We start from the raw sequence: 14,254 nt of genomic DNA on the forward strand, positions 1-14,254 counted from the left end.
AGCCTGTTCCTATTGTCACTAAGTGAAATAACTAAAAATCTACCTATATATGTATACAGTATAGCATTGGAGGACCAGGAGCATCATGTATATCGTTGGGTTATGACCAAGAAGTTCTGCTTCCTCAAATGCATTTTATTTCAGGTTGGAATCTTAAGCAGGGGCACTGGATAATCCAGCTGCACAGCCTGCATCATTTGGTATGGTTGGTTACCATGGTATTTAGGAATTTACAGCGGGGGGGAAATATTTAGTCAGACCCCAATTGTGCAAGTTCTCCCACTTAAAAAGATGAGAGAGGCCTGTAATTGACATCATAAGTAGACGTTAACCATGCGAGGCAACATGAGAAAACACATCCAGAAAAGGACATTGTCTGATTTTTAATGAATTTATTTGCAAATTATGATGGAAAATAAGTATTTATTTATTTATTTATTGGATTTGTATGCCACCCCTCTCCATAGATGCGGGGCGGCTTACAACAATGATAAAAACAGCATGTAACAATCCAATCCAATACTAAAATAATTTTTAAAAAATCCTTATTATAAAAACCAAAAATACATACAGACATAACATGCGTAAATTGTAAAGGCCTAGGGGGAAAGAATATCTCAATTCTCCCATGCCTGATGGCAGAGGTGGGTTTTAAGAAGTTTACGAAAGGCGAGGAGGGTGGGGGCAATTCTAATCTCTGGGGGGAGTTGGTTCCAAAGGGCCGGGGCCGCCACAGAGAAGGTTCTTCCCCTGGGTCCCGTCAAACGACATTGTTTAGTTGACGGGACCCGGAGAAGGCCCACTCTGTGGGACCTAACTGGTCGCTGGGATTCGTGCAGCAGAAGGCGGTCCCTGAGATAATCTGGTCCGGTGCCATGAAGGGCTTTATAGGTCATAACCAACACTTTGAATTGTGACCGGAAACTGATTGGCAACCAATGCAGACTGCGGAGTGTTGGTGTAACATGGGCATATTTGGGGAAGCCCATGACTGCTCTCGCAGCTGCATTCTGCACGATCTGAAGTTTCCGAACACTTTTCAAAGGTAGCCCCATGTAGAGAGCATTACAGCAGTTGAACCTCAAGGTGATGAGGGCATGAGTGACTGTGAGCAGTGACTCCCGGCCCAAATAGGGCCGCAACTGGTGCACCAGGCGAACCTGGGCAAACACTCCCCTCACCACAGCTGAAAGATGTTTCTCTAATGTGAGCTGTGGATTGAGGAGGATGCCCAAGTTGCAGGGTGATGGACGGACAGATAGAATTGTCCTTGGGAGGCAAAACCCACAGCCACTCCGTCTTATCAGGGTTGAGTTTGAGTCTGTTGACACCCATCCAGACCCCAACAGCCTCCAGGCACTGGCACATCACTTCCACTGCTTCACTGACTGGACAAGGGGTGGAGATGTAGAGCTGGGTATCATCTGCATATTGATGATACCTCACCCCATGCCCTTGGATGATCTGACCCAGCGGTTTTATGTAGATATTAAATAGCAAAATAACAAAAGTTCATCTCAATACTTTGTTATATATCCTTTGTTGGTAATGACAGAGGTCAAACATTTTCTGTAAGTTTTCACAAGGTTGCCACACACTGTTGCTGGTATGTAGACCCATTCCTCCATGTAGATCTCCTCTACAGCAGTGATATTTTGGGGCTGTCGCCGGGCAACACAGACTTTCAACTCCCTCCAAAGGTTTTCTATAGGGTTGAGATCTGGAGACTGGCTAGGCCACTCCAGAACCTTGACATGCTTCTTACAAAGCCACTCCTTCGTTGCCCTGGTGGTGTGCTTGTGATCATTGTCATACTGAAAGACCCAGCCACGTTTCATCTTCAGTGCTCTTGCTGATGGAAGGTTTGCGCTCAAAATCTCACAATATATGGCCCCATTCATTCTTTCATGTATATGGCCCCATTCATTCTTTCATCAGTCGTCCTGGTCCCTTTGCAGAGAAACAGCCCCAAAGCAAGATGTTGCCACCCCCATGCGTCACAGTAGGCATGGTGTTCTTTGGATGTAACTCAGCATTCTTTCTCCTCCAAACACGACGCGTTATGTTCCTACCAAACATTTCTACTTTGGTTTCATTTGACCATATGACATTCTCCCAATACTCTTCTGGATCATCCACATGCTCTCTAGCAAACTTCAGATGGGCTCAGACATGTACTGGCTTAAGCAGGGGGACATGTCTGGCACTGCAGGATCTGAGTCCCTGGCGGCGTAGTGTGTTACTGATGGTAGCCTTTATTACATTATTCCCAGCTCTCTGCAGGTTCGCTACTGTGGTTCTGAGATGTTTCCTCACTGTTCTTGTGATCATTTTGACCCCATGGGATGAGATTTTGCGTGGAGCCCTAGATCAAGAGAGATTATCAGTAGTTTTGTATTGTCTTTTATTTTCTAAATATTGCTCCTAAAGTTGATTTCTTCACACCAAGCTGCTTGCCTATTGCAGATTCAGTCTTCCCAGCCTGCTGCAAATTTTGTTTCTGGTGTCCTTTGACAGCTCTTTGGTCTTCACCATAATGGAGTTTGGAGTGTGACTGTTTGAGGTTGTGGACAGGTGACCGTTATACTGATAACAACTTCAAACAGGTGCCATTACTACAGGTAATGAATGGAAGACAGAGGAGCCTCTTAAAGAAGAAGTTACAGATCTGTGAGAGCCAGAAATCTTGCTTCTTTGTAGGTGACCAAATACTTATTTTCCATCATAATTTGCAAATAAATTCATTAAAAATCAGACTGTGATTTTCTGGATGTGTTTTCTCATGTTGTCTCTCATGGTTGAGATCTACTTTCTCTCATTTTTTAAGTGGGAGAACTTGCACAATTGGTGTCTGATTAAATACTTTTCCTCCCACTGTATATGTATGTCTGGCACTGTGAATTGTGATAAGAAATCTATTGGTCAGTATATTACCTGTAAAAATGATTTCATCTTTTAAAGATCCTCTTGCTGACATTCTATGAAAGAGGAAGCATCACCTGCACAATTCAATTTGAATGAGAATATTTTTGTTGTGGTTGGCTCTGGCCCAGCTCCTGCCCCAAGGAATGTGGAGGTGGATGCAGGGGAAACATCAATATGTCATAGGCCTGTTTTATTACCGACAGAGTCAGGTAGTGCAGTTTCCTCGGACAAAGAAGAAGGTGGGGGTGACTGGAAGAGGGGGGCTTGGCACACAGCCCAGGAAGCCAATCTCCATGATCTTCGGTCGATTCGGATGCGGAAATCTTGGACCCACGCAAGCGCAGAGTTATGCGTAGAAGGCACCAATTGAAGAAATATCTTCGGAGAGGGGCGGCATACAAATCTAAATAATAAAATAAATAAATTACAGGAGATAAGGGAGGCCACCTGTGTTTGGGTGGGGCTCCAGTAATTAGAGCTGCTGATATAAATAGCAGCATGCTGGCTTGGCCATTGTGGAAGATTATCTGATTGTTGTTCTTCAGTACCGTGCCTTGCTGTTTCCGAACTTTGTTTGTTGATTTGGAAACCAAAGCAGAGCAAAGTGTGTTTCACTTTGTGGAAGAAGGAAGGCTGTGACGTTTCTTCACAGCTGCTAGCTAAGTACTTAAGGACTGATTAAGGGGGATTGTACAGACTACCAGGTTGTTTTGGGATGAGTGCTCTTTGCAATACAAAAAGGGTGCTTTGTTTCTTTTGAATTTTTGTGATAAAGAACATTGTTTTTGAACTTTCAAGTGTGTGTGTGTCTGAAATTTGTACCCTTGAATTTCTGGGAGACTCATACCATAGAGCCCGGCAGAACAATTTCAAATACAGAAAAGCATTTGGTTATATAGAACAATGAAATGACAATAATCCTGAGAAGAAAAAACTAACAGCTGAAGGCTGTGGTAGACATCTGCGTCACTGCACATGAGGGAACACACAGTATATGTTATTCAAAAATGGTTGCAAAGTTTATTTATGTATTTATTTGTTTGATTGATTTTTATGGCGCCCTTCTCCTTAGACTCAGGGTGGCTTACAACATGTTAGCAATAGCACTTTTTAACAGAGCCAGCATGTTGCCCCCACAATCCGGGTCATTTGTTGTTGCACCTATTGTATTTTTTGGAGTATAAGATGCACCGGAGTATAAGACATACTTTATTTTCAGGGGAGGAAAAGAGGGGGGGAAATCTACCAGGTATTCATTTGGCTAGCATCCTTAGTATGTACAGCTTCAGCACATTATTTTATCTCCTGGTTAGGGCTGAAAAGGCCTTTTTCAGAGGGACTAGGAATGAAAACAAGCCTGCAAAGACTTAGGGCAGGAAAAACTGCTTCGGAGAGAGTAGAAATAAAAAAAATGCAGCAAGCCAGAAAGATCATTGGCACTGCATTAGGGCTGAAAAGTACCGCTTTTTCAGAAGGAGTGGAATGAAATCAAGCCTGCATAGACTTTGGGCTGGGGAAAAAACCTCCTTCAGAGGGAATAGGAAGCCAGGATGATCATCAGCACCTAGTTAGGGCTGGGGCAAGAAGCTTTGAAAACACTACATTTGAAATATAAGACACACCCAATTTTTCAGCCTCTTTTAGGGAGGAAAAAGGTATGTCTTATTCTCTGAAAAATATGGTATACTTCTGCAAATGTTAACATTTAGGAGACACTCAAACAACAAAGCAGGAAGTCATATCAACCAATCGGCATGCAGGAGACGTATCTCCACACAATATATAGTTGAGGTTTGGGAGGTGTGTGTGTCGACCCATCTGCAACTATCTACAATTGCCCATCAACCCCTTCAGAATGTAAGTATGTGTTGTCCTAACAGTGAGGACAATTAATCAATGAAAGAGATTGCCTTCGGAAATTGTGGGTGCTCCATCATTGGAGGTTTTTAAGAAGAGACCAGACAGTGTAAGTCTGTGATGGTGAACATATGGCACTTGTGCCACAGGGGGTATGTGGAGACATTTCGCCAGGCACTCCAGGCAGCACCCATGAAACCTCAAGATTCCTGGGCACAAACGCAGTGATTAGAATTCACTAGTGGGCTTGTGAAGTGCTGTTTGCTGCTCCTTTCTCACCAGTTTAATAATAAGTGAGCTGGTGGTGGTTGGAGCTGCAGGCGCATGTGAAGGATGATACAGGGAGTTATGGGGGATGCAAAGGCGCGTGCAGGTTGGAGAAACCATGGTTGGCCCCCACTTCTGCCACTACAGTCCCTCACTGCCCCATCCGCATGTGCTGCCCTGGAACTGATTGGCCAGCGGGGTGTCAGGCACTTTCTTCTCCTACCGCCAAGCGGGGGATAGCCCAGCAGAAAAATGGATGTGACTAGCTCTCCACGAGGAAGAAAGACAGTGTGGCACCAAAGGCATGCAGGAGAGCTGGTCATGCCCATCTAGAGAAGCAATGGAGGAAGAGTAAGTCCAAATCCGATTGAACACTTGTAAGAGCTTTTATTAAGACTTACAAAGTGGCGCTCAAGGCGGCAAGATGCATGTACCATGCCGCCTTGATTGCATCAGCGGAATCCTGCCCGGCCGCCCTGTTTAGGGTGACCCGCTCCCTTCAAAATCAGGGGGGAGTTGGGGAGCCCTTGCAGAGCAGTGCTGAGGAATTTAACTTGTTTTTCGCTGATAAAGTCGCTCGGATCCGGGCAGACCTCGACTCCAATTGTATAGCAGTATTGGCTGACAATGAGTCAGTCGAGGTGAATGGGGCTAAATGTCTTTGTCCATCCGTCTGGGAGGAGTTTGACTTGGCGTCACCTGATGAAGTGGACAAGGCCATTGGAGCTGTGAGCTCCGCCACCTGCTTACTGGATCCATGTCCCTCTTGGTTGGTTTCGGCCAGCTGAGAGGTGACACGGAGCTGGGTCCATGAGATAGTCAACACCTCCTTGGGGAGGGGGTCCTTTCCGGCCCCTTATAAGGAGGCACTTGTGCGCCCCCTCCTCAAGAAGCCCTCCCTGGACCCAGCTGTGCTTAATAACTACTGTCCAGTTTCCAACCTTCCCTTCATGAGGAAGGTTGTTGAGAAGGTGGTGGAGCTCCAACTCCAGCGGTCCTTGGCAGTCCTCAGCAGTCTGGTTTCAGGCCCGGTTACAGCACGGAAACTGCTTTTGTCGTGTTGATGGTTGATCTCTGTCAGGCCCAGGACAGGGGCTTGTCCTCTGTCCTGGTGCTTCTTGGCCTCTCAGCGGCTTTGCATACCATTGACCATGGTATCCTTCTGCGCCGAGTGGAGGGGTTGAAAGTGGGAGGCACTGTTCTCCAGTGGTTCTCCTCCTACCTCTCTGGTCGGTCACAGTCGGTGTTAGTGGGGGGTCAGAGGTTGACCTCTAGGTCTCTCCCTTGTGGTGTGCCTCAGGGGTCGGTCCTCTCCCCCCTGTTATTTAATATCTACATGAAACCGCTGGGTGAGATCATCCAAGGGCATGGGGTGAGGTATCATCAGTATGCCGATGATACCCAGTTATACATCTCCACCCCATGTCCAGTCAACGAAGCAGTGGAAGTGATGTGCTGGTGCATGGAGGCAGTTGGGGTCTGGATGGGTGTCAACAAGCTCAAACTCAACTCAGGCAAGACGGAGTGGCTGTGGGTTTTGCCTCCCAAGGACAATTCTATCTGTCCGTCCATTACCCTAGGGGGGGAATTATTGACCCCCCCCCAGAGAGGGTCCACAACTTGGGTGTCCTCCTCGATCCACAGCTAACATTAGAGCACCATCTTTTGGCTGTGGCAAGGAGGGCGTTTGCCCAGGTTTGCCTGGTGCACCAGTTGCGGCCCTACCTCCTACCTCCCACCCTCCTTGTCTTTCATAAATTACTCAAGACCCACCTATATCGCCAGGCATGGAGGAACTGAGACACTACCCTAGGCTTTTATATTTTATGATTGGTATGTATGTCTTGTTTTGTTTTAAATGAGGTGTTTTATATGTGTTTCTTTTTAATATTAGATTTGTTCTTTGATATTGTTTTTTACTACTGTTGTGAGCCGCCCCGAGTCTTCGGAGAGGGGCAGCATACAAATCTAATAAATTATTATTATTATTATTATTATTATTATTTATTTATTTTTCTTCCATGCTATCCTTCGCTTGGCAGTGGGAGAAGGGCCTGATGCGGATTCCTTCTCCCCTTTTTTAAATCCCTTATTCCTCACCATGGCTGGCTCTCCTGCATGTCTTCGGCGCCTTGCTGCCTGTCTTCCTTGGTGCACAGAACCAGCCACGCTGAGGAATAAGGGATTTAAAAAGGGGGAGAACCCGTGCCAGGTACTTTCTTCTCCCACCGCCAAGTGAAGGATAGCTGACTGAAGAAGGAAGGCAGCAGGGCATCAAATGCATCCAGGAGATCCAGCCATGCCGAGGAATAACGGATTTTAAAAAGGTGGAACCCGTGCCAGGCACTTTCTTCTCCAATCAATGAGCAAGGGATAGCCTGGCAGAAAAATGGGTGCAGCTGGCTCTCCTGCATGCCTTCGGCGCCTTCCTTCCTCGGCTGGGCTATTCCTCACTTGGTGGTTGTTCTGTGCATGGCCCTCAGAACAACTTAGAAATCACTTATTTTATTATAAAATCCTGCTCTTTATTCGAACACAAGCATACATAGTGAAACACAGGGTTTTTAAAAACGGCACAGAAGAAGTTATTTTTCTCTTTAGAGCTAGCTGTAATCTATAGCTGGAAAGAGCACCAAAAAACTTGGTCTTATCTGCATTCCTTAGATATAGTCCATTCATTTACTTAAACATATGCTTTTGCTCACCAAAAGCTTTGCCATCACAGCATCTAACAAAGAATGTCTTTTTGATGCAGAAATCATGATTTTAAAGCCTTGTTCAATCACACCTCCCAGCCTCACGTCTCATCCATTGAACAACATTGATTCCCCATGCCCCAATTTCCTACAATCCTTTTCCTTTATACTGCCTGAAAGTGACATCACACTTCAAAGAGGCTAAGTCTGTAAGCTAATACTTTTTACTCTCTAACTCCTCTTGCCTTCAGAGCATTCTTCCATAGCGAGGGTCAATCCAATGATTTTCCACTCTCATGTCTTCCTCACTCTCTCACTGGGACCACTGCCCCATTGTCACATCAGCCCCCTCTAGTGGTTCCTCAGGCTCACTCAAGTTACTTTCTGCCTCACTCTTGCTCATCTGGCAACTCCCCTGGCCCAGGGTATCCAGAGGGGCCTGGCTCATCCTCCTCAGAATCTGACATGATCTGAGGTGGACAAGGAGCACTCACAACAGTGGTGGGAGAAGAAAGTGCCTGGTGCGGGTTCCCCCCCTTTTAAATCACTTATTCTTCAGCATGGCTGGCTCTGCGCATCAAGGGAGGAAGGCAGTGGGGCAGTGAAAGCACACAGGAGAACCTGTGAGTTATCCCTTGCTTGGCGGTGGGAGAAGAAAATACCTGGTGCAGGTCCCCCCCCTTTTTTTAAATCCCTTATTCCTCGGCGTGGCTGGCTCTCCTGCATGCCTTCAGTGCCTTGCTGCCTTCCTTCCTTGGCTGGGCTATCCCTCGCTTGGCGGTGACAGAAGAAACTGTCTGGCGCAGTTTCCCCCCCCTTTTAAATCCCTTATTCCTGGGCATGGCTGGCTCTCCTGTGTGCCTTCATTGCCCTGCTGCCTTCCTTCCTCAGCCGGGCTATCCCACACTTGACGGTGGAAGGTGCACAAGGAGAGGCAGCTGGAGGCTGAGACCAGACCTCTTCTGCTCTGCACTGAGCATCCCGGGGACTGGGTGGCAGGCCCGGCCCTTCCAACTCCTTGCGAGGCAGCAGAGAGGCTGGCTCCAGCTACCCTCCTACTTCTCTCAGCCTGGCTTGCCTGTTCAGCCACCAGTAGTGAACAACACCAGTCAGGTGGGAAGAGGAAGAGGATTCCATTGAATATTAATCAAAATTCAATGCCCGATGTTTATTTCTTTTTTTAAAAAAATTTTTTTAATTATTTTCATTAGACAAACAAAAACAAACAACATTCAATCATTGCTCCGCTTGTCACAGAAGTCTAACTACTACAGAAAAAAAAACTAACTATAATCAGACCAATACAGAAATATAACACACGTACTCTATGTTCTTGTTAAATTTAACTCTATATTCTTTATGTTAATTAATTTTCTTACCTATTAAATATCAAATACTTAAACTAGTAATAAAATATAAAAAATAACACTTTAAATTTTATAATATTGCGAAAACACTCTATGTTTATATTGTTTTTAAACTATTACATTTTATCTAGCATTATCATGTTATAAATTTTTTGAAATTCACGTATTCAATATAACTTAAAAAGGAAAACCTTGTCATATTTATTTCTAAATGTACATACAGTATTCATATATACATACAGTTAACATTCAAATTAATAAGTTCAAATAATTATAAATTCTTACTTATTTAATTTTACCACTATTTTTAAAGTTCCACCATTTATATACTTTGTCCCATATTTTATAAAATTCTGTTTCAGCTTGGTTGTTCAAAAGTTTTCTCATCATATCTAATTCTGCACATTCCATAATTTTTTTAAATACTTCTGTATCTTTTGGTATTTCTTTTTCTTTCCATTTCTGAGCAAATGTGATTCTTGCCGCAACTAAAATATGTATTATTAAGTAATAAATTTCTTTTTTATACTTTATATCTTAAATACCCAGTAGGAAGAATTCAGGAGACCTTTTGATCTTCTCGTTTGTTACTTCTTTTAACCATTTATCTACTTTGTTCCAATATTTCTTGGCTTCAGGGCATGTCCACCATGCATGAACATATGTGTCAATTTCTTTCTTGCATTTCCAGCAGAGAGGAGAAATGTTAGGAAACATTTTAGAAATCCTATGTGGTGGGAGATGCCATCTGTAAAACATTTTAGTTTGATTTTCTTTAAAGGAAATTGATTTTGTTATTTTCCAATTATATACCCATATCTTTTCCCATGTTTCTAAGTTTATCTCTTTTCCAAAATTTTTGCACCAACTGATCATATTATCTTTCAATATCCAACCTATTGTTCTATAATTTATTAAATATTTATATACATTTCCAATTAGTTTCCCTTGGTTTTGAATTAATAATTTACTTAATACATTATTTTCTTTTTGAAAAATATAAGTTTTAATATCCATTTGATATCTAGAACTGATCTGTATATACTGCCACCAATCCAAATCAATACCTAACTCTTGTAATTCTTGTTTTGTTCTTAATTTTAATTGGTTATCCAGTAAATCCCTACATTTCCAAATCCTTCCTTCTTTTATAAAATTCGGGTGAGAAATGGCTTCAATTGGTGAAATCCATTCTGGCATTACTAAAAAATGATCTTTCTTTATTTCATTCCATACGTCAATCAATGCTTTTCTAATAATATTATTTTTAAAATATGAATGTGTTTCTAACTTTCCGTACCATACAAAAGCATGCCAGCCCAGCATTAAGTCATGACCTTCTAAATTAAGCAATCTTTAATTTTCTAATGTCAACCATTCTTTTATCCATGTTAGGGCAATAGCTTGGTAGTATAATTTCCAATTTGGGAGGCCGAGGCCTCCTCTTTCTTTACGATCTTCTAATGGATTTTGTTTAATTCTTGCTTTTTTACCTTGCCATATAAATTTTTTTGTTATCCTATTTAATTCTACAAAGAATTTCGGCCCAGGATTAATTGGGATAACTTGAAAAAGAAATACAATTTTAGGAAGAATATTCATTTTAATTGTAGAAATTCTTCCCACTGGTGATATGACTAGGTCATACGAGGAAAGGTTGCTAGAACTGGGCATGGATAGTCTAGTAAAAAGAAGGGCTAGTGGGGACATGATAGATGTATACAGGTACTTAAGGGGTTGCCACAGAGAGGAGGGGGACACACTGTTTTCCAGGGCACCAGAGGGCCGGATGAGGAACAACGGTTAGAAACTGACCAAGGAAAGATTCAACCTGGAGATAAGAAAGAATTTCCTGACAGTGAGAGCGATCAACCAGTGGAATGGCCTGCCAGCAGAGGTTGTGGACTCCCCAAGTTTGGACACTTTCAAGAGGAGATTGGACTGCCATTTGGCTGGGGTGATGTAGGATTTCCTGCTCAGGCAGGGGGTTGAACTTGATGACCTGTAAGGTCCCTTTCAACTCTAATAATAAATAAATAAATAATTGTAAATTACTCCAAACTTCCAAATCTTTTTTGATCTGGCCTAATAATTTTAAATAATCATTTTTTAAAGATATGGCTTTGGAAGTCATCCATATACCTAAATATTTTACCTTTTTAGTAATTTTCATATTTGTTAAATTTTGTAAATGTTTTCTCTGTGTCTCAGTCATATATTTTGTTAGTATCTGTGTCTTTTCTTTATTTATTTTCAAACCTGCGACGTTCCCATATTCTTCAATTAAATATATTAACCTTGAAATTGATTTTGTAGCATATTCTAGAATGGAAACTACATCATCTGCAAAAGCTTGTAATTTATAGGTCTCTTTTTTAATCATCAATCCTTTTATTTCCCTATCAGCTCTTGTTTTTATCAACAAAACTTCTAATGTTAAAATAAATAGTAATGGCGATATTGGGCAACCTTGTCTTACTTCTCATTGTATTGCTACTTTTTCGGTCTGCTCACTGTTTATTATAATTTTGGCTGATTGTTCAGAATATATGGCAGAATCTATTATATTTAAAAAAATTGTTCCAACCTCAATCCTATTTAATTGTATTTTCATAAAATTCCAAACTACGTTGTCAAATGCTTTTTTTGCATCTAAAAATATAAGTGACATTTGTTTATCTGGATGTTGCTCATAATATTGTAATGTGTTTATTATTGTTCTTAAGTTATTTTTTATTTGTCTGCCTGGCAAAAATCCATTTTGGTCACCATGTATCATTTCATTTATAATATTTTTGAACCTATTGGCAAAAATTGATACTAAAATTTTATAATCCACATTTAACAATGAAATTGGTCTGTAGTTCTGAATTTTTCCCTTCTCCGTACCCACTTTATGCATTAAAGTTATTAAGGTTTCTGACCATGTTTTGGGTAATTTACCTTCTGTTATTATTTGGTTATATATCTCGAAAATATTTGAAAAAAGTATTTCTATATCTAACTTATAAAATTCTGCTGGTATCGCATCTGGGCCCGTCGCTGTATTATTTTTCTGATTCTTTATAGATTGTCTTAATTCTATTTCTGTAATAGGTTTACTTAATCTTTGCTGTTGTGATTCAGTTAAGACTGGTAAGTCTATATTCCTTAAATATTCAAAAATCGAATCTTCTTTTATTTCTTCCCTCTTATATAATTGCCTATAAAATTCTAATACTATTTCCTTTTTTTCCTCCATTCTGTGTTTTATTATACCTTTGGAGTCTGTCAGTTTTATAATAATCTTATTTTCCCTCTCTTTTCTAAGTTTATATGACAACCATCTTCCTGGTTTATTCACATATTCAAAATATTCCTGTTTTGCTCTTTTTGTTTTTTCTGCTATTGATTCTTGTTCTAACACTCTTAATTTATGTTTTATTAATTCTCTCTGATTTTTAACTTTATCATCATTCTCATCCTTTTGCATTAACAATTCTAATTTTTTCAATTCTTCCTATAATTTTTGATAATATATTTTCTTCTTTATTTTTTTTTGCTACAAAAGAAATTGTTAACCCACGTATATACGCCTTTGTTGTATCCGAAAGGTTTTGAGGAGTAATATCACTATTTTTATTTATTTTGAAAAATACTTCTAGTTCCTTCTCTATTCATTTTTTGTACTCTGGGTCCTTTACTATGTTTCTATTCATTGACCAATTGTTTATTTTCTTTTTGCCTTTCCAATGTATCAATAAAGGGTTGTGTTCCGCCCAAGTGTTTATCTTTATTTCTATATCACTGATTTGTTCCATTATATGTACTTGAGCCCAAGCCATGTCTAACCTAGACCAAGTCTTATATGGGTTAGAATAAAAAGTATATTGTTTCTCTTTTAAATGATATTCTCACCATATGTCTTTTAATAATAATTCTGTACACATTTTCCAAAATGTCCCAGGTAAGATTACCTTTTTTTCCTTTTCTTTTCACTGTGTAATCTATTTGATCATCTGAGTTTGCGTTAAAATCTCCTATTATCATCATATTTTCTATTGATAATTCATTTATTTTTTCATGTAATTCTTTATAAAATTGTTTTTGATTATCATTTGGTGCATAAATTGAAACAATTACAAGAGGTTTTGTTTCTAACTCTAATTGTACCATTAAAATCCTGCCTTCACTATCATTATACATTTGTTTGGATTCAGTTGATTAATCAATGTACATTGCAAGACCTCTTTTCTTTTGATTTGCCAGGCTAGTATATAGTTTCCCTACTTTTGAGTTATTAAGACTTCTTTTTGCTTTTTTAATATGAACTTCTTGTAAGATTCTTTTCTTGTGCTTTTTGTTTCTTGAGTTTAGTTAATATTTGATTTCTTTTCTTTGGATTATTTAATCCATTGACATTGACTGAAAAAAAAATTAAATAATGAGTCATCTTTATTTATAGTATTTTTTGGTTTCTTTCGGTTCTCGGAGTCTTGTATCTAAGACCAGTTCTTGTGGAACCTGTGGTTGTTTCTTCTTTACTACTTGTACTTCTCCCCCTTCTCCGCCGGTGGCCCCCCTCACTTCATCTTTGCTCTTAAGTTCTATCTGAAATTGATCAATCTTGTCCAATCCGCTTTGTGCAAAGAAGGATCTTGCTTGGTCCACACTTTCTATTTTCACTTTCATTCCTTGCCAGGTTAAGGTAAGGCCTTCTGGTACCAACCATCTGAAAACAATATTCTTTTTGATTAGAACACTTGTAAGGAAGTAATATTCTCTTCGACTTTCTCTTGCCCTCTTAGGAACTTGTTTCAAGATCGTAATCTCTTTCCCGTTGCATTTAAAGATCTGATTTCTTGCCTGTCTCAGTATATCATCTTTGATTCTTCTTCTTGCAAACTTGATGTGTACTTCTCTTGGTAAGTTGTGGCGTCTTACATATCCAGTTTGGATTCTGTACACTTCGTCTATTTCTCTTATCAATTCTCCTGGATCGGCTTGTAAAATTTCTCCTATTACTTCTGCCATTTTTGCCGATAAATCTTCATCTCTTTCTTCTTCAATATTTTGAAATCTCAGGCCATGTGATGCGGATTGGAGTTCAAGGTTGGTTATTGCTATATCAAATCCTCTGCAGGCTATGTAATTGTGATCTTC

This window comes from Erythrolamprus reginae, chromosome 6 (assembly GCF_031021105.1).
Source record: "Erythrolamprus reginae isolate rEryReg1 chromosome 6, rEryReg1.hap1, whole genome shotgun sequence".
Taxonomy (NCBI): Eukaryota; Metazoa; Chordata; class Lepidosauria; order Squamata; family Dipsadidae; genus Erythrolamprus; species Erythrolamprus reginae.